The sequence below is a fragment of the Biomphalaria glabrata genome, unplaced genomic scaffold, assembly GCF_947242115.1.
Source record: "Biomphalaria glabrata unplaced genomic scaffold, xgBioGlab47.1 scaffold_19, whole genome shotgun sequence".
Taxonomy (NCBI): domain Eukaryota; kingdom Metazoa; phylum Mollusca; class Gastropoda; family Planorbidae; genus Biomphalaria; species Biomphalaria glabrata.
The window spans coordinates 1,311,037-1,334,092 of NW_026602932.1; the positions used below are offsets into that span (position 1 = coordinate 1,311,037).

The 23,056-nt window shown below is 29.3% G+C and overlaps 4 long non-coding RNA genes across 5 annotated transcripts in view; 1 reads left to right on the plus strand and 3 right to left on the minus strand.

Annotated features, from left to right (window-relative positions):
• Positions 1–23,056, plus strand: part of LOC129924187 (uncharacterized) — a 269,681-nt gene that overhangs the window by 321 nt on the left and 246,304 nt on the right. The window contains exons 2-6 of one of the 2 annotated variants that reach the window (XR_008776168.1): positions 4,880–5,007; positions 5,276–5,806; positions 10,893–11,020; positions 19,718–19,845; positions 20,114–20,644. This is a non-coding gene — a long non-coding RNA (uncharacterized LOC129924187). Of the gene's footprint in view, positions 1–4,515; positions 5,008–5,275; positions 5,807–10,892; positions 11,021–19,717; positions 19,846–20,113; positions 20,645–23,056 lie in introns of those variants that run through there. The other variant, XR_008776167.1, reaches the window with a different exon arrangement.
• On the minus strand, positions 1,334–2,410 carry LOC129924184 (uncharacterized). Its single transcript, XR_008776164.1, has 2 exons — positions 2,333–2,410; positions 1,334–1,478 (listed from the first exon to the last, which is right to left on the minus strand). It is a non-coding gene; the product is annotated as an uncharacterized LOC129924184 (long non-coding RNA).
• On the minus strand, positions 7,350–9,541 carry LOC129924183 (uncharacterized). The gene is made up of 2 exons (XR_008776163.1): positions 8,349–9,541; positions 7,350–7,494 (listed from the first exon to the last, which is right to left on the minus strand). It is a non-coding gene; the product is annotated as an uncharacterized LOC129924183 (long non-coding RNA).
• On the minus strand, positions 16,424–18,101 carry LOC129924189 (uncharacterized). The gene is made up of 2 exons (XR_008776170.1): positions 17,453–18,101; positions 16,424–16,568 (listed from the first exon to the last, which is right to left on the minus strand). It is a non-coding gene; the product is annotated as an uncharacterized LOC129924189 (long non-coding RNA).

Consider the following 23,056-nt stretch of genomic DNA (forward strand, 5'->3'; position numbering starts at 1 on the left):
CCCATACTAATTAGTCTTAGATATATAGATCTAGAAATTATATTGACATTGTGTAGATCTAGTCAATCTAGATTTCAAAGCAAAGAAAACAGAAGAACGGTAGATCATAAGGCAAAGACGATAGGATCAACATGGACCAAGCTGAAGAAATCCAGAATATTTATTGAAAATTTTTAGTTAGATCTAGACTAATAATCTAGAACACTAGGACTATAGTAATCTATACATTCTTTTCTAGACTCTACTAGACAAACTCTAATGATGATTCTAATATTAAATATGTAGATCTAGAGCAGTGGTTCCCAAACTTTTTTGTCTCATAGACCCCTTGCCATGTTTTCTGCTTTTTGGTAGACCCCCTGCTTAACTTTAATTTTTTTTTTTTTTTTTCTTATTTTTTTTTTCTTATTATTTTTTTTTTTTTATTTGTTTTAGATAAATTTTTTTTTTTTTAATTTTTTAATTTTTTTAATTTTTTTTTTTTTTTTAAATGTTTTAAAAATTATTTTTTTTTAATCTTTTTTATTATTATTTTTTTATCTTTTTTTTTCTTTTTTTTTTATTTTTTTTTTTATAATTTTAATTTATTATTTTTTTAAATTTTTCTTTTGAATTTAAAAAAAATTTTTTTTTATAATTTTTTTAAATAATTTTTTTTATTATTTTTTTTTTAAATTTTTTATTTTTTTTAAATTTTTATTTTTTCATTTTTAATGTTTTTTATTTTTTTTTTAGATAAATTTTTTTTAAAGTTTTTTTTTTCGAGAATTCACTATCCCGGGACTGATTTCACTGTAGACCAGTAGTTCCCAAACTTTTTTTGTCTCGTAGACCCCTTGCCATGTTTTCTGCTTTTCGGTAGACCCCCTGCTTAGCTTATATTATTTACATGACAATGATTTTTAATAATAAAAAACTGCATTTAAATATTACATAGCATACTAACTATCAGTACCTAAAATGCAATTAAACTATTATTTAATACAAAACTATACGATTGAGCTTTTTATAAGCAAAATTGTAGTCAAACTGAATATCCATTTATTTGGATCAATAAAAATTAACTTATCTTAGAATGGAACTCATTCACCAACATTTAGTCACGTGATCTTATTGATAAAACAATGAAAAAAACTGTCTCGTGACAACCATCATGAATTACACATGAGATCGTAAATTATATAGAAGAGATAAAGCACCACGTGGCTAAATGTTGTTTGTTTACAATTGGTGAATGAGGTCCATTGAAAACTATCTAAGATTCATAATGCCCCCCCATAATAAAGAATAAGAAATTACAGAAATAGTTAAGACTAACGTAAGCCTGACAATAAAATGTATAGTTCTTATTTAATTAGCTTTCTTGACATTATTATAATTAAGCCACATAAGAAAACATGTAAATTGTCACTAGCTTTAACAAAGCTTCATTGATGTCTTTGTTGATTTGTGGAGAGGTATCAATCTTGGCTAGTATGCTGAAAAAAAATAGAAAAGAATATTTATTTAACTGCTTTATAAATAAACTAAATTCATAACATATATAAATTAAAATGTATGTAATACATATATCAAGATCTACACACACAAAAAATTGAAAACTAAGGGCTTAAATAAATGACATTATAATATTTTGTTACTCGCCAGCATTGATTATTTCAACCAAACAATTGAAATAGCCTTATTTTTAACTTTCACAATTTCTTTTTAATTAAGGGCCACCAAATTCACTTTGCCTATGGCATCCAATCACCAAAGGCCAGCACTGCCAGCACAATGGCCATATGCAAATACATTTCCCCAACTAATGTCAGGTACCCATTTAAGTTGGGTGGGTTACTCCGAGGCGCCCTTTTAATTCCTGTATTAAAAAGAAATTCTAATCTTTGCTAGAGACCATAGTCTTGAGTAAACTTAGAAATAAGATGAGATTGTCTAGATGACTAAAAAGATCTAGTGACAATCTAGTCTAGAGTCTATTGAAAAATATAGAAATAGAATATATTATTTAGCTTTAGATCTAGAATCTAAAATTATTATAAACTCTAATCAAGATTGACTAGATCATGATAGATGAGTAGAGATCTAAATTTATGTTCTCTATGTTAGATAATAGTTTTTGCATCCATTTTATGGTATACACTTCTTTCACCTACTAACTAGATGATTTGGTGGCTGAAGGTTACAACATCATAAAAACTGGGGTTTTGAATTCCAGGATATTTATGATAATTCCAAGTCAACCCAACTCTAATGGGTACCTAAGATCAGTTGAGGAAAAGATAGGTGTAAGATAATACCTTAATAACATTCAGTAATAGTAAATAATTACCTGATGCATGGCTAGTCCAGCTTTCTCTGGAAATGTTCCAGCCCAGTGCACACATCTTCACAATGAATCTAATTACTGCAAAATAAAAGGTAAACTTGCATCATGTGAAATAAAAAAATAATTAAATTTTTATTCAACCAGTGTCAATATGAAAAGTCATCACAAAAAAGCAAATTTGGATTATAATAGCTAAAGCAAAAAAAATAAATAAATCAAATCTAAATAACCTAAAAAAAAAAAAAATATAAGTTTGATTCTGAAAGGCCATAACAAAATAATACAACATAATTCCAGACAGCCACTACAAATAACACAAAAGTCGATTCCAAGCAGTCATAAAGAAAAGTTATCAAGTAGATTCCAAATATTAACTGCCAAAAAATAATCAAGTCAATTCTATATAACAACAAACAAACAAACAAAAAAATGCAAAAGTCTGATTCCAAACAGCCATCACAAAAAAAAAAGCAATTAATTTAAACAACCACTACGAAAAACACAATATCAGACATTGATCATAAAAACACACAAATCCGATGAAGAGCTTAAGTAATATACACATGTCTGATTCCAAACAGCCATCTCCAAAGAAGAAAATGTCAATTCATTCAGCTACTAAAAAAAAGCACATGATTCTTTAAAAAAAAAAAAAAAAAAAAATCTGATACTGAACAATGATCACAAAAAAACCCACAAGTCTAATTTCAAACAGAGCTCATAAAAAGCCATCACAAAAAAAAAGCCCACAAGTCTAATGCAGAACATTGATCACAAAAACGCACAAGTCCAATTTAAAACATTGATAAAAGAAAAACAAACAAATCTGATAAAGAACATCAATTAAAAAAACACATGTCCAAACTGCCATCAATAAAGACCCAAATGTCAATTCAATCAGCCACTACTAAAAAAAGCAGTTGATTAAAAAAAAAAAAAAAAACAAGTCTTATGCCGAACATTGATCACAAAAAAAACCCACCATGTCCAGTTTCGAACTCCACACCGATCATAAAAAGGAGGCACAAGTCAGACTTCTAACAGCCATCACATAAAATAAACAAATAAAAATGCCATTCTAAAAAAACACAAAGTAAATGCACAACTCGGAATGTGAATATCCATCACAGAAAAACACAAGTCTTTTTCAAACAGCCCACACAAAAAAGCAGAAGTATGATTAAAAACACCCATCACAAAAATTTTAATAACCACCAAAAAAAAATGCGCAAGTCGGATTTCTATTACTGATCATAAAAAGGCACAAGTCCAATTCTGAAAATCGATAACATAATCACACAAGTCCGATTCCAGTCAGCCATTACAAAAAAGCACAATTTCATTCCAAACAGCCATCACGAAAAAAACGAATTTCTATTCAAACAGCCACTATACAAAACACGTAGATTCTAAAAAAAAAAACAAAAAACAACACAAGTCCGATGTCGAACATCAGTTACAAAAAAAAATTAAAAAAATGTCCATTCTAAATAATTATAAAATGAATGCACAAGTTTGATTCCAAACAGCAATCACAAAAAGCATATGTCGATTCAAACAGCCACTACGAAAAACTTGAATGCAAATTCTAGATAACCACATAAAAAAAAATTTAAAATGTACAAATTCTATTCCGAGCATTAATCACAAAAATGACAAGTAAGAATCAAAATACATTAAATTCTTACCATTTCCTATCAATCAGTCTGTTGAACCATGGGGGCACCACACAAGATCTGTCAACAGCCCTTCCATATTCCTCTCTGTACTTAGTCCTGGATAAACCATTTCATGGCAGACCTGCACATTCTTTGATGTCTTCACATTGCTCTCTGTCTTTCATTCTTCATCCTGGAATTCAACAGTGAAAGGACCATAACCCTGGTATTATTTTCTGGAAATAAAAAAAGTGATTAAGTCCCTTAATGTAATTAACACCAATTTTTTACAAAATACATTAAATTCTTACCATTACCTATCAATCAGTCTGTTGAACCATGGGGGCACCACACAAGATCTGTCAACAGCCCTTCTATATTCCTCTCTGTACTTAGCCATGGATAAACCATTTCATGGCAGACCTGTCCATTCTTTGATGTCTTCCCATCTCTCTTTCTTCCTTCTTTGTACACAAATGTGGAAAAAATGGACCATAATTCTTAAAAAAGAAATTTAAAATCATTAAATAAAATTTAATTTAATTTCTAATTATTAATAAAATATCTTACCAGAATGCTAGCCACTCTTTCTAAAACTATGACCAGTGCCTTATTTAAATATTGAATTATATTTCTAGTCTAGGAGTTTCAATCAATTTTGTTGTATACAAAGGCCATGATAATGATTATAGGAATATGCCAGATGTCTGTTTCAGCATCTGAGTAAATAAATTAATGAAACTCCTATGACTCTAAGTTAGGGTAATGTCATCTTTCATATCTGTATTTAAAAAAAAAACAAAAAACAAAAAAAACTGGACATACATTCCTCATAATCAGTTCCCATCCTGTTTGTCATTTAAATATTTTGGACATTCCTTTTACATTCCAGCCAAGATTTTGCAGCAGACAGTAGAAAATGGCAGTTTGAACTTCAGATCATTGTGTCAACCGTCTCGTGCAAACCACAAAACCAGGCAGTTTAATCAAGATCCACCTAAGAATGAAAAATACTATAAGGTACACTTTCACATTACATCTAGAAAAGGATAGCTATATTTAACTTGATCTAGTAGAAGATGTACAACTATCATACCCATATAATGTAGATTAACAAACTGATTCAAGATAAATACTATTAAGCCAATCCTACACTTATACTACTTGTATACATAAAATTGGGTGGATCTAGAATTTTAGATCTAGATAGACTAGATTCTTATTAAAATTCTAGATCTTTTCTATTAAGTAATAAAAACCTTTAAAATGTATTTTAATATGAATGAAGCTGAACAGAAATGATTGGAAAATAGTCGATGCCAACGCAGAGGCTCTTGTTCTCATATGAGCCATAGTTGTCTATTGACTGAAGGTGGTGGAGATAATTCAACAAGATGATTTACAATGTAATTCAAGAGATCTGTCTAGGTTAGTTCATTATTTTTCTTGAAGATTTCTATGATCAAGTCTAGATTTTCTAGATCTAGCATCATATACAATAATTTCTTGAGATCTAGTGCTAAGTCCTATACATATGGGATCTAGATCTAATCAAGATCTATCTAAAATCAGAATAAAAAATATGGAATGTCACACTAGATTTAGAATAGAATAGCAAAGTTTTACCAATATCTAGATTTTTAGTCCAGTAAATCAACTTATATAGATCAAGATATAAATTAAATTCACCTTTATCTATCCCTTAGTCTGTTGGACTGTTAAGGCACCACACAAGGTTTGTCGACCATTCTTTTCCTCACCGTCTTTTGAATGACTAATTCCTGAGAATAGTAAACCGTTATTGTTAAAGAATATACAGGTAATCAGTGCTTTTTTGTAAAGAAATAGGTGCCAGAGATCAGTGATGGATTGCCTTTTAACAACTAATAAATAAATAATAAACTTTAAAATACAAAAGTAACTTTTTCGCTGCATTGAAAAAAGTGCCGGTACGCTGTACCAGTGCTTACTGTAACGCTGCTGACCTGAAAAATTGTAGTTAAACTAAATAATACAGTAATATTAAGCCCATACTAATTAGTCTTAGATATATAGATCTAGAAATTATATTGACATTGTGTAGATCTAGTCAATCTAGATTTCAAAGCAAAGAAAACAGAAGAACGGTAGATCATAAGGCAAAGACGATAGGATCAACATGGACCAAGCTGAAGAAATCCAGAATATTTATTGAAAATTTTTAGTTAGATCTAGACTAATAATCTAGAACACTAGGACTATAGTAATCTATACATTCTTTTCTAGACTCTACTAGACAAACTCTAATGATGATTCTAATATTAAATATGTAGATCTAGAGCAGTGGTTCCCAAACTTTTTTGTCTCGTAGACCCCTTGCCATGTTTTCTGCTTTTTGGTAGACCCCCTGCTTAACTTTAATTTTTTTTTTTTTTTTTTAATTTTTTTTTTTATTATTATTTTTTTTTTTTATTTGTTTTAGATAAATTTTTTTTTTTTTAATTTTTTAATTTTTTAATTTTTTTTTTTTTTTTTTTTTTTAAATGTTTTAAAAATTATTTTTTTAAAATCTTTTTTATTATTATTTTTTTATCTTTTTTTTTCTTTTTTTTTAATTTTTTTTTTTATAATTTTAATTTATTATTTTTTTAAATTTTTCTTTTGAATTTAAAAAAAAAAATTTTTTATAATTTTTTTTAATAATTTTTATTATTTTTTTTTTAAATTTTTTATTTTTTTTAAATTTTTATTTTTTCATTTTTAATGTTTTTTTTTTTTTTTTTAGATAAATTTTTTTTAAAGTTTTTTTTTTCGAGAATTCACTATCCCGGGACTGATTTCACTGTAGACCAGTAGTTCCCAAACTTTTTTTGTCTCGTAGACCCCTTGCCATGTTTTCTGCTTTTCGGTAGACCCCCTGCTTAGCTTATATTATTTACATGACAATGATTTTTAATAATAAAAAACTGCATTTAAATATTACATAGCATACTAACTATCAGTACCTAAAATGCAATTAAACTATTATTTAATACAAAACTATACGATTGAGCTTTTTATAAGCAAAATTGTAGTCAAACTGAATATCCATTTATTTGGATCAATAAAAATTAACTTATCTTAGAATGGAACTCATTCACCAACATTTAGTCACGTGATCTTATTGATAAAACAATGAAAAAAACTGTCTCGTGACAACCATCATGAATTACACATGAGATCGTAAATTATATAGAAGAGATAAAGCACCACGTGGCTAAATGTTGTTTGTTTACAATTGGTGAATGAGGTCCATTGAAAACTATCTAAGATTCATAATGCCCCCCCATAATAAAGAATAAGAAATTACAGAAATAGTTAAGACTAACGTAAGCCTGACAATAAAATGTATAGTTCTTATTTAATTAGCTTTCTTGACATTATTATAATTAAGCCACATAAGAAAACATGTAAATTGTCACTAGCTTTAACAAAGCTTCATTGATGTCTTTGTTGATTTGTGGAGAGGTATCAATCTTGGCTAGTATGCTGAAAAAAAATAGAAAAGAATATTTATTTAACTGCTTTATAAATAAACTAAATTCATAACATATATAAATTAAAATGTATGTAATACATATATCAAGATCTACACACACAAAAAATTGAAAACTAAGGGCTTAAATAAATGACATTATAATATTTTGTTACTCGCCAGCATTGATTATTTCAACCAAACAATTGAAATAGCCTTATTTTTAACTTTCACAATTTCTTTTTAATTAAGGGCCACCAAATTCACTTTGCCTATGGCATCCAATCACCAAAGGCCAGCACTGCCAGCACAATGGCCATATGCAAATACATTTCCCCAACTAATGTCAGGTACCCATTTAAGTTGGGTGGGTTACTCCGAGGCGCCCTTTTAATTCCTGTATTAAAAAGAAATTCTAATCTTTGCTAGAGACCATAGTCTTGAGTAAACTTAGAAATAAGATGAGATTGTCTAGATGACTAAAAAGATCTAGTGACAATCTAGTCTAGAGTCTATTGAAAAATATAGAAATAGAATATATTATTTAGCTTTAGATCTAGAATCTAAAATTATTATAAACTCTAATCAAGATTGACTAGATCATGATAGATGAGTAGAGATCTAAATTTATGTTCTCTATGTTAGATAATAGTTTTTGCATCCATTTTATGGTATACACTTCTTTCACCTACCAACTAGATGATTTGGTGGCTGAAGGTTACAACATCATAAAAACTGGGGTTTTGAATTCCAGGATATTTATGATAATTCCAAGTCAACCCAACTCTAATGGGTACCTAAGATCAGTTGAGGAAAAGATAGGTGTAAGATAATACCTTAATAACATTCAGTAATAGTAAATAATTACCTGATGCATGGCTAGTCCAGCTTTCTCTGGAAATGTTCCAGCCCAGTGCACACATCTTCACAATGAATCTAATTACTGCAAAATAAAAGGTAAACTTGCATCATGTGAAATAAAAAAATAATTAAATTTTTATTCAACCAGTGTCAATATGAAAAGTCATCACAAAAAAGCAAATTTGGATTATAATAGCTAAAGCAAAAAAAATAAATAAATCAAATCTAAATAACCTAAAAAAAAATAAAATATAAGTTTGATTCTGAAAGGCCATAACAAAATAATACAACATAATTCCAGACAGCCACTACAAATAACACAAAAGTCGATTCCAAGCAGTCATAAAGAAAAGTTATCAAGTAGATTCCAAATATTAACTGCCAAAAAATAATCAAGTCAATTCTATATAACAACAAACAAACAAACAAAAAAATGCAAAAGTCTGATTCCAAACAGCCATCACAAAAAAAAAAGCAATTAATTTAAACAACCACTACGAAAAACACAATATCAGACATTGATCATAAAAACACACAAATCCGATGAAGAGCTTAAGTAATATACACATGTCTGATTCCAAACAGCCATCTCCAAAGAAGAAAATGTCAATTCATTCAGCTACTAAAAAAAAGCACATGATTCTTTAAAAAAAAAAAAAAAAAAAATCTGATACTGAACAATGATCACAAAAAAACCCACAAGTCTAATTTCAAACAGAGCTCATAAAAAGCCATCACAAAAAAAAAGCCCACAAGTCTAATGCAGAACATTGATCACAAAAACGCACAAGTCCAATTTAAAACATTGATAAAAGAAAAACAAACAAATCTGATAAAGAACATCAATTAAAAAAACACATGTCCAAACTGCCATCAATAAAGACCCAAATGTCAATTCAATCAGCCACTACTAAAAAAAGCAGTTGATTAAAAAAAACAAAAAAACAAGTCTTATGCCGAACATTGATCACAAAAAAAACCCACCATGTCCAGTTTCGAACTCCACACCGATCATAAAAAGGAGGCACAAGTCAGACTTCTAACAGCCATCACATAAAATAAACAAATAAAAATGCCATTCTAAAAAAACACAAAGTAAATGCACAACTCGGAATGTGAATATCCATCACAGAAAAACACAAGTCTTTTTCAAACAGCCCACACAAAAAAGCAGAAGTATGATTAAAAACACCCATCACAAAAATTTTGATAACCACCAAAAAAAAATGCGCAAGTCGGATTTCTATTACTGATCATAAAAAGGCACAAGTCCAATTCTGAAAATCGATAACATAATCACACAAGTCCGATTCCAGTCAGCCATTACAAAAAAGCACAATTTCATTCCAAACAGCCATCACGAAAAAAACGAATTTCTATTCAAACAGCCACTATACAAAACACGTAGATTTAAAAAAAAAACAAAAAACAACACAAGTCTGATGTCGAACATCAGTTTACAAAAAAAAATTTAAAAAATGTCCATTCTAAATAATTATAAAATGAATGCACAAGTTTGATTCCAAACAGCAATCACAAAAAGCATATGTCGATTCAAACAGCCACTACGAAAAACTTGAATGCAAATTCTAGATAACCACATAAAAAAAAATTTAAAATGTACAAATTCTATTCCGAGCATTAATCACAAAAATGACAAGTAAGAATCAAAATACATTAAATTCTTACCATTTCCTATCAATCAGTCTGTTGAACCATGGGGGCACCACACAAGATCTGTCAACAGCCCTTCCATATTCCTCTCTGTACTTAGTCCTGGATAAACCATTTCATGGCAGACCTGCACATTCTTTGATGTCTTCACATTGCTCTCTGTCTTTCATTCTTCATCCTGGAATTCAACAGTGAAAGGACCATAACCCTGGTATTATTTTCTGGAAATAAAAAAAGTGATTAAGTCCCTTAATGTAATTAACACCAATTTTTTACAAAATACATTAAATTCTTACCATTACCTATCAATCAGTCTGTTGAACCATGGGGGCACCACACAAGATCTGTCAACAGCCCTTCTATATTCCTCTCTGTACTTAGCCATGGATAAACCATTTCATGGCAGACCTGTCCATTCTTTGATGTCTTCCCATCTCTCTTTCTTCCTTCTTTGTACACAAATGTGGAAAAAATGGACCATAATTCTTAAAAAAGAAATTTAAAATCATTAAATAAAATTTAATTTAATTTCTAATTATTAATAAAATATCTTACCAGAATGCTAGCCACTCTTTCTAAAACTATGACCAGTGCCTTATTTAAATATTGAATTATATTTCTAGTCTAGGAGTTTCAATCAATTTTGTTGTATACAAAGGCCATGATAATGATTATAGGAATATGCCAGATGTCTGTTTCAGCATCTGAGTAAATAAATTAATGAAACTCCTATGACTCTAAGTTAGGGTAATGTCATCTTTCATATCTGTATTTAAAAAAAAAACAAAAAACAAAAAAAACTGGACATACATTCCTCATAATCAGTTCCCATCCTGTTTGTCATTTAAATATTTTGGACATTCCTTTTACATTCCAGCCAAGATTTTGCAGCAGACAGTAGAAAATGGCAGTTTGAACTTCAGATCATTGTGTCAACCGTCTCGTGCAAACCACAAAACCAGGCAGTTTAATCAAGATCCACCTAAGAATGAAAAATACTATAAGGTACACTTTCACATTACATCTAGAAAAGGATAGCTATATTTAACTTGATCTAGTAGAAGATGTACAACTATCATACCCATATAATGTAGATTAACAAACTGATTCAAGATAAATACTATTAAGCCAATCCTACACTTATACTACTTGTATACATAAAATTGGGTGGATCTAGAATTTTAGATCTAGATAGACTAGATTCTTATTAAAATTCTAGATCTTTTCTATTAAGTAATAAAAACCTTTAACTATTTCAGCCTGTTGCTAAAACAGCAATGGATGCGGGCAAAAATGGCTACCAGTTTTTGTTTACAATAGGGTTATAAAAATATTTTTTATCTCATAAACGGTAAATCACAGATAAATAAAGTTATATATCAAATTAAAGCAAAGATCTTCACCAACACAACACTTTAAATCTTTTTGTAGTTTATTTATTTTGTATAGATGATTTTGCAGGTTGAATAGGATGGAAAAAAATAAAAGAGTAAAAACAATTTTTTTTGTCTAGGTTTGTTATACATAATATATGTATAATATTGCTTGAAAAGATTATATTTTGTACTCATTTTAAAGTAAATTCATTTTGATAAACACAAATCAAGTTTTTTTTCCTAATTTCTTGCTTATTTATTTTAATTTAATTTTTTTTCTAAATTGCATTAATTTTAATTAAACTACTTTTTTTTCCATATCTATTATAAAATAATTTTTTTAAATTTCTTTATTATTACAGTCACTATAAATTATATATTAAACTACATAGATATGCATAAGAATTCTTTTTTACCCTTTCTTTATTCTTTTAAATGTAAATAATTTGTAATTTCATGTCTTAGATCTTAGTTAATTTTTTTTCGCAATTTTTTTTTCTTTGCAATAACATCAATATATACTTTTTATTTTTTTTGTATTGACCATTTTGACTAAATACTTTTCATTAATTAGAAAGAGGATTCATTTCTGAATAATTTGATATACAACACTTAAACATGCAGTGAAGATTATAAAACAGATATTACCTTAGACGCGTAGAGTTGTAAATCCAATTTGAAATCATTTTTGGCAAAAAACAATATCCAGTGAAATAGGAATAATATTTACATTTTACACACACACACACATATATATATATACATTTATTTACATTACATAGATGCTACTGCCACTACTCGAAAGCTATATTTTTGCCAGATCCTCATGGTATAGACGAAAACAATGTTTCACACAGAGCCGAGGTTGCGACGGGCAACCCGAGCAAAAGAATCTAGTCCGCTTCCGTTGTGATTGACTCTTGCAATAGACACAAGGGCGATCATTCTCTTCATAATGAACAAGATGAGGCCCAGGTGCTATTTTGCTGTCAGCTTTAACAGTCTTCACTTTCACCTGTCTGGGAACATCACCCAGTGCAGTGGCAGCATCAACTAAACCATCAATTAAAGTTTCTTTAAATTTTTTTAAAGAAAGCTTTTTTGAAGGCTGGTCACATGTAACCTGTGTGGCATTATAAATGATGAGGGCATTAATCTGTGCAATTTCTAATATCCAGAAAAAGACTTTCTTCCACCATTTCATGCTTTTTCTAGAATGCACAGAATAATAAGAGAGCATTTGGTCTGCCCTGTCGCAACCATTCATCATCATATTGTAGTCGTGAACCATTTCTGGCTTCTCGACAACACTGCGCTTCTGTTGCACATTAATGATGCGATTGGTTGATTTTGTGGACACCATAATACAAGGCTTTTTAGCTTTCTTATCCTGCCATGCCACACAAAGAGCATCTATACTGCCCACAGACTTGTAAAATTGAGTTTCTCTGTGACGCAGCTTTTGCTTCTTGAGCTCGGCAGGGAAATTTTTCCTAGCCAAGTTGACTGTCCCAGTATAATAAAATCTTTTCTGAGTTAGATATTCCAAGAGATCTGTTGATGTATAATATCTATCAGCAAAAATATGATGCCCACTTTGAAGTGGTTGTAGAAGGGTATCAAATATTTTGACTGCATGGCTGGTAATACTCTTTGATGAGTCTGAGTAAGTAGTGTCACTTCCATAATAAGTAATAAGATTTATTACATAACCTGTACTGCTATCACACAGGCCATAATTTTTTATGTGGTGCTTTTCAGGCTTACTAGGGTTGTACTGTAATGGTCCAAACCTGCCTTTAAATCCTATCACCATCTCATCAATAGCAACCTCCTCAAAAGGATAAAATGCCTTTTGAAAATTTGAACACATCATCTTTACGAAGGGTTCAACTTTATCCTTACCGACCGAGACCACTTCACCTACATGCATCATGCTAAAGAACAAGAGTTCAAATCTAGCTCTTGTAAACATGGTATTAAACCATGGCTGATAATATATGTCTTTATTAGACCAAAAGTCCCTGACAGACTTCTTGTTTTGTAGACCTATCGAAATAAAAACTGCGAGAAACTTGTACATTTCTGCAACATTTGTGTCTGTCCAATTATTAAAAGTGGACCTGACAGTAGGAGGATTGTGTTTTTGAATCACAATTTTAGCATAATCATTAATGCTATCAACTAAAAAGGTCATGATACAACCATCTACTAGCCTGGTAAAAACATCAAATGGTGTAGAATCTCTTGTCAAATCTAACTCAGAATTGACTCCACTTTTAGAAGGCTGGGACATTCTAAATGTATTGGCAGTACTGACAGGACAATTGTCAGCAACCCTCTCCCATTGCCACCCATCATTATTACCACTAGTTCTAGGTCTAAAATCATCTGGTTCTGGAATTGTAGCAATAATACCAGTCCCATCATTGTTAGCTTCACTGCCACTATCACTGTCAGAATCTGAGTCAACCACAGTATCATCATATCTAGCTCTTTTCTTCTTCACAATGTTATCATCTACACCATGATTTTCTGGCAAATATGTTGAATCATCTTCACTATCACTATCACTAGAACTTTCTAAAGCTAAAAACAATTGAGTAGCTTGTGCTACCGTCAATCTTTTAGGCCTACCACTAACACTACTGCATCCAGGCATAGCATCCATGTTTGTTTTTGTTTGCTAAGCAACACACTAATTAAAATAATATTAAAACAAAAAAAATCCAGGTTATTGCATAAAGACGCTTAAAAAAGGAAGGTTTTGTTTCTTTTTACTATTTTTGTTTTTAGAAATAACTTTAAAAACTCTAACTACAAGAAAAGGACTAATTTTAGAAGCCACCCCCCAAAAGCCAGTATACTGGCAAACCAGGCTATGAGGTATAGCTGTTTTGCCAGTATACTGGCAAAACAGGCTGAAAGAGTTAAAATGTATTTTAATATGAATGAAGCTGAACAGAAATGATTGGAAAATAGTCGATGCCAACGCAGAGGCTCTTGTTCTCATATGAGCCATAGTTGTCTATTGACTGAAGGTGGTGGAGATAATTCAACAAGATGATTTACAATGTAATTCAAGAGATCTGTCTAGGTTAGTTCATTATTTTTCTTGAAGATTTCTATGATCAAGTCTAGATTTTCTAGATCTAGCATCATATACAATAATTTCTTGAGATCTAGTGCTAAGTCCTATACATATGGGATCTAGATCTAATCAAGATCTATCTAAAATCAGAATAAAAAATATGGAATGTCACACTAGATTTAGAATAGAATAGCAAAGTTTTACCAATATCTAGATTTTTAGTCCAGTAAATCAACTTATATAGATCAAGATATAAATTAAATTCACCTTTATCTATCCCTTAGTCTGTTGGACTGTTAAGGCACCACACAAGGTTTGTCGACCATTCTTTTCCTCACCGTCTTTTGAATGACTAATTCCTGAGAATAGTAAACCGTTATTGTTAAAGAATATACAGGTAATCAGTGCTTTTTTGTAAAGAAATAGGTGCCAGAGATCAGTGATGGATTGCCTTTTAACAACTAATAAATAAATAATAAACTTTAAAATACAAAAGTAACTTTTTCGCTGCATTGAAAAAAGTGCCGGTACGCTGTACCAGTGCTTACTGTAACGCTGCTGACCTGAAAAATTGTAGTTAAACTAAATAATACAGTAATATTAAGCCCATACTAATTAGTCTTAGATATATAGATCTAGAAATTATATTGACATTGTGTAGATCTAGTCAATCTAGATTTCAAAGCAAAGAAAACAGAAGAACGGTAGATCATAAGGCAAAGACGATAGGATCAACATGGACCAAGCTGAAGAAATCCAGAATATTTATTGAAAATTTTTAGTTAGATCTAGACTAATAATCTAGAACACTAGGACTATAGTAATCTATACATTCTTTTCTAGACTCTACTAGACAAACTCTAATGATGATTCTAATATTAAATATGTAGATCTAGAGCAGTGGTTCCCAAACTTTTTTGTCTCGTAGACCCCTTGCCATGTTTTCTGCTTTTTGGTAGACCCCCTGCTTAACTTTAATTTTTTTTTTTTTTTTTTAATTTTTTTTTTTATTATTATTTTTTTTTTTTATTTGTTTTAGATAAATTTTTTTTTTTTTAATTTTTTAATTTTTTAATTTTTTTTTTTTTTTTTTTTTTTAAATGTTTTAAAAATTATTTTTTTAAAATCTTTTTTATTATTATTTTTTTATCTTTTTTTTTCTTTTTTTTTAATTTTTTTTTTTATAATTTTAATTTATTATTTTTTTAAATTTTTCTTTTGAATTTAAAAAAAAAAAATTTTTTATAATTTTTTTTAATAATTTTTTTTATTTTTTTTTTAAATTTTTTATTTTTTTTAAATGTTTATTTTTTCATTTTTAATGTTTTTTTTTTTTTTTTTAGATAAATTTTTTTTAAAGTTTTTTTTTTCGAGAATTCACTATCCCGGGACTGATTTCACTGTAGACCAGTAGTTCCCAAACTTTTTTTGTCTCGTAGACCCCTTGCCATGTTTTCTGCTTTTCGGTAGACCCCCTGCTTAGCTTATATTATTTACATGACAATGATTTTTAATAATAAAAAACTGCATTTAAATATTACATAGCATACTAACTATCAGTACCTAAAATGCAATTAAACTATTATTTAATACAAAACTATACGATTGAGCTTTTTATAAGCAAAATTGTAGTCAAACTGAATATCCATTTATTTGGATCAATAAAAATTAACTTATCTTAGAATGGAACTCATTCACCAACATTTAGTCACGTGATCTTATTGATAAAACAATGAAAAAAACTGTCTCGTGACAACCATCATGAATTACACATGAGATCGTAAATTATATAGAAGAGATAAAGCACCACGTGGCTAAATGTTGTTTGTTTACAATTGGTGAATGAGGTCCATTGAAAACTATCTAAGATTCATAATGCCCCCCCATAATAAAGAATAAGAAATTACAGAAATAGTTAAGACTAACGTAAGCCTGACAATAAAATGTATAGTTCTTATTTAATTAGCTTTCTTGACATTATTATAATTAAGCCACATAAGAAAACATGTAAATTGTCACTAGCTTTAACAAAGCTTCATTGATGTCTTTGTTGATTTGTGGAGAGGTATCAATCTTGGCTAGTATGCTGAAAAAAAATAGAAAAGAATATTTATTTAACTGCTTTATAAATAAACTAAATTCATAACATATATAAATTAAAATGTATGTAATACATATATCAAGATCTACACACACAAAAAATTGAAAACTAAGGGCTTAAATAAATGACATTATAATATTTTGTTACTCGCCAGCATTGATTATTTCAACCAAACAATTGAAATAGCCTTATTTTTAACTTTCACAATTTCTTTTGTTTGTTTGTTTGTTTGTTTGTTTTGTTTTTAATTAAGGGCCACCAAATTCACTTTGCCTATGGCATCCAATCACCAAAGGCCAGCACTGCCAGCACAATGGCCATATGCAAATACATTTCCCCAACTAATGTCAGGTACCCATTTAAGTTGGGTGGGTTACTCCGAGGCGCCCTTTTAATTCCTGTATTAAAAAGAAATTCTAATCTTTGCTAGAGACCATAGTCTTGAGTAAACTTAGAAATAAGATGAGATTGTCTAGATGACTAAAAAGATCTAGTGACAATCTAGTCTAGAGTCTATTGAAAAATATAGAAATAGAATATATTATTTAGCTTTAGATCTAGAATCTAAAATTATTATAAACTCTAATCAAGATTGACTAGATCATGATAGATGAGTAGAGATCTAAATTTATGTTCTCTATGTTAGATAATAGTTTTTGCATCCATTTTATGGTATACACTTCTTTCACCTACTAACTAGATGATTTGGTGGCTGAAGGTTACAACATCATAAAAACTGGGGTTTTGAATTCCAGGATATTTATGATAATTCCAAGTCAACCCAACTCTAATGGGTACCTAAGATCAGTTGAGGAAAAGATAGGTGTAAGATAATACCTTAATAACATTCAGTAATAGTAAATAATTACCTGATGCATGGCTAGTCCAGCTTTCTCTGGAAATGTTCCAGCCCAGTGCACACATCTTCACAATGAATCTAATTACTGCAAAATAAAAGGTAAACTTGCATCATGTGAAATAAAAAAATAATTAAATTTTTATTCAACCAGTGTCAATATGAAAAGTCATCACAAAAAAGCAAATTTGGATTATAATAGCTAAAGCAAAAAAAATAAATAAATCAAATCTAAATAACCTAAAAAAAAATAAAATATAAGTTTGATTCTGAAAGGCCATAACAAAATAATACAACATAATTCCAGACAGCCACTACAAATAACACAAAAGTCGATTCCAAGCAGTCATAAAGAAAAGTTATCAAGTAGATTCCAAATATTAACTGCCAAAAAATAATCAAGTCAATTCTATATAACAACAAACAAACAAACAAAAAAATGCAAAAGTCTGATTCCAAACAGCCATCACAAAAAAAAAAGCAATTAATTTAAACAACCACTACGAAAAACACAATATCAGACATTGATCATAAAAACACACAAATCCGATGAAGAGCTTAAGTAATATACACATGTCTGATTCCAAACAGCCATCTCCAAAGAAGAAAATGTCAATTCATTCAGCTACTAAAAAAAAGCACATGATTCTTTAAAAAAAAAAAAAAAAAAAAATCTGATACTGAACAATGATCACAAAAAAAACCACAAGTCTAATTTCAAACAGAGCTCATAAAAAGCCATCACAAAAAAAAAGCCCACAAGTCTAATGCAGAACATTGATCACAAAAACGCACAAGTCCAATTTAAAACATTGATAAAAGAAAAACAAACAAATCTGATAAAGAACATCAATTAAAAAAACACATGTCCAAACTGCCATCAATAAAGACCCAAATGTCAATTCAATCAGCCACTACTAAAAAAAGCAGTTGATTAAAAAAAAAAAAAAAACAAGTCTTATGCCGAACATTGATCACAAAAAAACCCCACCATGTCCAGTTTCGAACTCCACACCGATCATAAAAAGGAGGCACAAGTCAGACTTCTAACAGCCATCACATAAAATAAACAAATAAAAATGCCATTCTAAAAAAACACAAAGTAAATGCACAACTCGGAATGTGAATATCCATCACAGAAAAACACAAGTCTTTTTCAAACAGCCCACACAAAAAAGCAGAAGTATGATTAAAAACACCCATCACAAAAATTTTAATAACCACCAAAAAAAAATGCGCAAGTCGGATTTCTATTACTGATCATAAAAAGGCACAAGTCCAATTCTGAAAATCGATAACATAATCACACAAGTCCGATTCCAGTCAGCCATTACAAAAAAGCACAATTTCATTCCAAACAGCCATCACGAAAAAAACGAATTTCTATTCAAACAGCCACTATACAAAACACGTAGATTCTAAAAAAAACAACAAAAAACAACACAAGTCCGATGTCGAACATCAGTTACAAAAAAAAATTAAAAAAATGTCCATTCTAAATAATTATAAAATGAATGCACAAGTTTGATTCCAAACAGCAATCACAAAAAGCATATGTCGATTCAAACAGCCACTACGAAAAACTTGAATGCAAATTCTAGATAACCACATAAAAAAAAATTTGAAATGTACAAATTCTATTCCGAGCATTAATCACAAAAATGACAAGTAAGAATCAAAATACATTAAATTCTTACCATTTCCTATCAATCAGTCTGTTGAACCATGGGGGCACCACACAAGATCTGTCAACAGCCCTTCTATATTCCTCTCTGTACTTAGCCATGGATAAACCATTTCATGGCAGACCTGTCCATTCTTTGATGTCTTCCCATCTCTCTTTCTTCCTTCTTTGTACACAAATGTGGAAAAAATGGACCATAATTCTTAAAAAAGAAATTTAAAATCATTAAATAAAATTTAATTTAATTTCTAATTATTAATAAAATATCTTACCAGAATGCTAGCCACTCTTTCTAAAACTATGACCAGTGCCTTATTTAAATATTGAATTATATTTCTAGTCTAGGAGTTTCAATCAATTTTGTTGTATACAAAGGCCATGATAATGATTATAGGAATATGCCAGATGTCTGTTTCAGCATCTGAGTAAATAAATTAATGAAACTCCTATGACTCTAAGTTAGGGTAATGTCATCTTTCATATCTGTATTTAAAAAAACAACAAAAAACAAAAAAAACTGGACATACATTCCTCATAATCAGTTCCCATCCTGTTTGTCATTTAAATATTTTGGACATTCCTTTTACATTCCAGCCAAGATTTTGCAGCAGACAGTAGAAAATGGCAGTTTGAACTTCAGATCATTGTGTCAACCGTCTCGTGCAAACCACAAAACCAGGCAGTTTAATCAAGATCCACCTAAGAATGAAAAATACTATAAGGTACACTTTCACATTACATCTAGAAAAGGATAGCTATATTTAACTTGATCTAGTAGAAGATGTACAACTATCATACCCATATAATGTAGATTAACAAACTGATTCAAGATAAATACTATTAAGCCAATCCTACACTTATACTACTTGTATACATAAAATTGGGTGGATCTAGAATTTTAGATCTAGATAGACTAGATTCTTATTAAAATTCTAGATCTTTTCTATTAAGTAATAAAAACCTTTAAAATGTATTTTAATATGAATGAAGCTGAACAGAAATGATTGGAAAATAGTCGATGCCAACGCAGAGGCTCTTGTTCTCATATGAGCCATAGTTGTCTATTGACTGAAGGTGGTGGAGATAATTCAACAAGATGATTTACAATGTAATTCAAGAGATCTGTCTAGGTTAGTTCATTATTTTTCTTGAAGATTTCTATGATCAAGTCTAGATTTTCTAGATCTAGCATCATATACAATAATTTCTTGAGATCTAGTGCTAAGTCCTATACATATGGGATCTAGATCTAATCAAGATCTATCTAAAATCAGAATAAAAAATATGGAATGTCACACTAGATTTAGAATAGAATAGCAAAGTTTTACCAATATCTAGATTTTTAGTCCAGTAAATCAACTTATATAGATCAAGATATAAATTAAATTCACCTTTATCTATCCCTTAGTCTGTTGGACTGTTAAGGCACCACACAAGGTTTGTCGACCATTCTTTTCCTCACCGTCTTTTGAATGACTAATTCCTGAGAATAGTAAACCGTTATTGTTAAAGAATATACAGGTAATCAGTGCTTTTTTGTAAAGAAATAGGTGCCAGAGATCAGTGATGGATTGCCTTTTAACAACTAATAAATAAATAATAAACTTTAAAATACAAAAGTAACTTTTTCGCTGCATTGAAAAAAGTGCCGGTACGCTGTACCAGTGCTTACTGTAACGCTGCTGACCTGAAAAATTGTAGTTAAACTAAATAATACAGTAATATTAAGCCCATACTAATTAGTCTTAGATATATAGATCTAGAAATTATATTGACATTGTGTAGATCTAGTCAATCTAGATTTCAAAGCAAAGAAAACAGAAGAACGGTAGATCATAAGGCAAAGACGATAGGATCAACATGGACCAAGCTGAAGAAATCCAGAATATTTATTGAAAATTTTTAGTTAGATCTAGACTAATAATCTAGAACACTAGGACTATAGTAATCTATACATTCTTTTCTAGACTCTACTAGACAAACTCTAATGATGATTCTAATATTAAATATGTAGATCTAGAGCAGTGGTTCCCAAACTTTTTTGTCTCGTAGACCCCTTGCCATGTTTTCTGCTTTTTGGTAGACCCCCTGCTTAACTTTAATTTTTTTTTTTTTTTTTTAATTTTTTTTTTTATTATTATTATTTTTTTTTTTATTTGTTTTAGATAAATTTTTTTTTTTTTAATTTTTTAATTTTTTTTTTTTTTTTTTTTTTAAATGTTTTAAAAATTATTTTTTTTAAATCTTTTTTATTATTATTTTTTTATCTTTTTTTTTCTTTTTTTTAAATTTTTTTTTTTATAATTTTAATTTATTATTTTTTTAAATTTTTCTTTTGAATTTAAAAAAAAAAAATTTTTTATAATTTTTTTTAATAATTTTTTTTATTATTTTTTTTTAAAATTTTTTATTTTTTTTAAATTTTTATTTTTTCATTTTTAATGTTTTTTTTTTTTTTTTTAGATAAATTTTTTTTAAAGTTTTTTTTTTCGAGAATTCACTATCCGGGACTGATTTCACTGTAGACCAGTAGTTCCCAAACTTTTTTTGTCTCGTAGACCCCTTTGCCATGTTTTCTGCTTTTCGGTAGACCCCTGCTTAGCTTATATTATTTACATGACAATGATTTTTAATAATAAAAAACTGCATTTAAATATTACATAGCATACTAACTATCAGTACCTAAAATGCAATTAAACTATTATTTAATACAAAACTATACGATTGAGCTTTTTATAAGCAAAATTGTAGTCAAACTGAATATCCATTTATTTGGATCAATAAAAATTAACTTATCTTAGAATGGAACTCATTCACCAACATTTAGTCACGTGATCTTATTGATAAAACAATGAAAAAAACTGTCTCGTGACAACCATCATGAATTACACATGAGATCGTAAATTATATAGAAGAGATAAAGCACCACGGGGCTAAATGTTGTTTGTTTACAATTGGTGAATGAGGTCCATTGAAAACTATCTAAGATTCATAATGCCCCCCCATAATAAAGAATAAGAAATTACAGAAATAGTTAAGACTAACGTAAGCCTGACAATAAAATGTATAGTTCTTATTTAATTAGCTTTCTTGACATTATTATAATTAAGCCACATAAGAAAACATGTAAATTGTCACTAGCTTTAACAAAGCTTCATTGATGTCTTTGTTGATTTGTGGAGAGGGTATCAATCTTGGCTAGTATGCTGAAAAAAAATAGAAAAGAATATTTATTTAACTGCTTTTATAAATAAACTAAATTCATAACATATATAAATTAAAATGTATGTAATACATATATCAAGATCTACACACACAAAAAATTGAAAACTAAGGGCTTAAATAAATGACATTATAATATTTTGTTACTCGCCAGCATTGATTATTTCAACCAAACAATTGAAATAGCCTTATTTTTAACTTTCACAATTTCTTTTTAATTAAGGGCCACCAAATTCACTTTGCCTATGGCATCCAATCACCAAAGGCCAGCACTGCCAGCACAATGGCCATATGCAAATACATTTCCCCAACTAATGTCAGGTACCCATTTAAGTTTGGGTGGGTTACTCCGAGGCGCCCTTTTAATTCCTGTATTAAAAAGAAATTCTATCTTTGCTAGAGACCATAGTCTTGAGTAAACTTAGACAATAAGATGAGATTGTCTAGATGACTAAAAGATCTAGTGACAATCTAGTCTAGAGTCTATTGAAAAATATAGAAATAGAATATATTATTTAGCTTTAGATCTAGAATCTAAAATTATTATAAACTCTAATCAAGATTGACTAGATCATGATAGATGAGTAGAGATCTAAATTTATGTTCTCTATGTTAGATAATAGTTTTTGCATCCATTTTATGGTATACACTTCTTTCACCTACTAACTAGATGATTTGGTGGCTGAAGGTTACAACATCATAAAAACTGGG